Source organism: Morone saxatilis, unplaced genomic scaffold (assembly GCF_004916995.1).
Source record: "Morone saxatilis isolate NCDOM2014 unplaced genomic scaffold, NCSU_SB_2.0 Contig10, whole genome shotgun sequence".
Taxonomy (NCBI): Eukaryota; Metazoa; Chordata; class Actinopteri; family Moronidae; genus Morone; species Morone saxatilis.
The window spans coordinates 9,494,578-9,497,393 of record NW_023339652.1 but is presented as its reverse complement, the minus strand read 5'-3'; the positions used below and the strand labels follow the sequence as shown (position 1 = coordinate 9,497,393).

At 42.4% G+C, this 2,816-nt stretch overlaps 1 protein-coding gene across 1 annotated transcript in view; it reads left to right on the top strand.

Moving 5' to 3' along the window:
- Positions 1–829: 829 nt before the first annotated feature.
- Positions 830–2,816, top strand: part of LOC118336695 (putative homeodomain transcription factor 2) — a 33,008-nt gene continuing 31,021 nt past the window's right edge. The window contains 1 exon segment of the mRNA XM_035673376.1: positions 830–851. The gene's annotated coding sequence lies outside the window, so the exon portion shown is untranslated.

Here is a 2,816-nt window from a genome sequence, read left to right as displayed (position 1 = left end):
ACACACACACACACACTTACTTAAATACACACACGTGCCCCCTCGGGCCCAGCTCGGAGATGTAACCTGCACCCGTCATGAAATATAGAGCACCCAGAGAGCGAGGGAGCGGCTCGTGTTCCACATCACGAGTTAGGAGACTCACGAAGGAGGTCTCCTCTTGTGCTCGTGTTTTCATTAGACCTCCCAGAGAAACATTACACTAGCAGCCATAAGCTAGCCCGAGCATTTTCCACTCCTGTCTTCTCTGTTCTGACACCTCGTCCCCGCTCTGCTCTGCTCTGTAATGTTCCTGTCTAAAAACACAGCTTTGGAGCCAGCTGGAGCTCCGATAGCGATCAGTGCCGGAGGGGTGTTCAGCAGCAGCTTCGTGTTTGAAGTCGGCTAAACTTGTCTGACCACAGTTTTCCTGCTTTTTCCTCGCCAAAGTTAGCAGCTTAAGTTAAATGGCAGCCAGTCACCTCCACCGTCTCTCCATGTTCTGTTTTTCTCTGGAGTTGTGGCTGTCTTCTAGCTGATATTTTTAGTTGTGGCTTCTCTTGCAGCCCCGAGAGTCGCCCACCTGTGAACTGTGAGTGGAGGCTCTCAGCAGCTCCTGACACATTCTCACTGCTATCTAAGATTTACTGGCTTCCATACAGAAAGCAAATGTCACACGAGCCCTCCCTCCACCCTAAATTCAAAACCTAACAAATAATAAAAGCCCCGATGCAGCCGATGGAGGAGCATATATACAGTTACACATCACAAGGTTCAGGAAACGTACACTGCTCTGACTGACCTTAATGCGTTTCTCCTCTGCTCTGCTGAACTCTACATACTTCTGTGGAAACGGTGTCATACGTTTTAAGGTATTATTGGGGGGGAAAATAAGCTTCTGTTTATTGAAAATACTTTGAATTAAAGAACCCTCGAGCATCATTTTATCAATTCAAATCAGAATCTAGTTGCAAATCCTCTTACTTCTCTAAATCCTTCCCTATTGCTTATCAAATCTATTACGTTTAGCTTTAGTGCAGCAGCCTCGTGTCGGATTTGGGTAGGATGTTTGGTTGTGTGTCTGTGTCGATGTACCTCTGACTCCTGTATCCATTTCCTGTTGTGTATCAGTTAATCTTTACACCCCCTGATATGTTTCCTAATTTCCTAATGTTTCCTGTCAGATTGTATATGTATTTTGCATTTAGCTCCGTGACCGCCTGAATGTTTAGTGTCTAATAACAAAGAGAGGAGATTTGTTAGTCAGAGCTTCTCCAACTTTAACAACTGGGAACTGAGTGCAAAGTGTAGCCGGTTCTTGGAAACCAGTGAGACATTAAGAATGGAAATAGAAAGTGTGTGTGTGTGTGTGTGTGTGCGCATCTCTGAGAGCAAAGAGAGTAACTATTAAGTGTCAGATTGAAAAGTCAGGCAGCGGCAGGTTGCATAACCAATCTCATTACATGTTATTGGATCCATTATATAAAAAAAAATCCTCCTAAAACACACACACACACACTTTCCATTAGACACACTCTCAAACACACACATACTCACCACACCCTCGTTGTGAACGCTTATTAGGTTGTCGGGATTTTGTGTTTGTGTTCTTGGTTACTGGAAAGTACCAGTGGACTACAGGTTTTAGATTTAGGTTATTCTACATGCATCAGGTTAGTAAACATTACACACACACACACACAGGTTTTCTAATTAGTAATTAGTTTTATTCGAACTGTTTGATCCATCCAGTTAGCATCACTTCAAGCTGCAGTTCAATGTAAACCTTTTCCCCGATTGTGATACGCTGATATAAATTTGCATACAGATACTTCAATGCTTATTATTCTCTCACTACATTGACATCAAATATTTGAATTGGAAAAAGTAAGGGGGGAAAATAAACAAAACGAACTATTTAAATATTTACAAGCTCAAACTATTTACATAGAAGCTATAAGAACACCCTAATGCTGAGAGAGAGAACTAGTTATTTCAGTATTTACAAGCGTTAACTATTTGCATATAAGCTATAGGAGCATCCTAATCAACAGATCTAGACACAAAGCGTGAGAGAAGGTCAAAGAGATAAAGTCGTTACAAGCTAAAGCTAAAGCCATCCATAAACTAACTCCGTCCCTGAGAGTTGATGCAGAGAAGCCTCAGGACATCAGATGGAAGAAACAGACAATATTTAACTTTCCTTCGACAGCCTGAACGCTGCCTGGAGCCGATAAACCATATAAAGTTGAAAAAGATGTTAAAAAGATGTTAAAACGTTGCATTCAGAGCAGTTTTTTGCTCACAGGAAACATACGTTTACCTCATTATTTGACACTTGGCCTCGTTTAATATCGACGTCCAAACTTGTAACACTCACATGTGTTTTCGAATACAGGACTTTTACTTGTAGTAGAATATATTCACAGCGTGGATCTGAATAAACACGTCGTCCAACACTGGAGTCGCTCATTCACATTAACATTCATACAGTAGCTGCAGAAGACATATGGCTAATTACACTCAACCATTTCCTGCTCTCTCTCTCTCTCTCACACACACACTCACACACTCACGCACACACAACACACACACACACACACACACCGGCCACACAACACACACAAAACCACACACAAAGAGCTCCCTGATAAACAGTGGGCCTACATACCATCACTGTCTTTCTTGACTGCTTTTCTCTTCTCTCCTCTCTCGTCTCTGTGTCTGGTAAAATGGGTGGTCAGGTTGAGACAACACCACTGGTCACGACAGACTTGGCAAGGTTCCGTGGTGTACGGTGTGGTGAAGTTGTTAATTCTTTGTTCCATTTGTACATG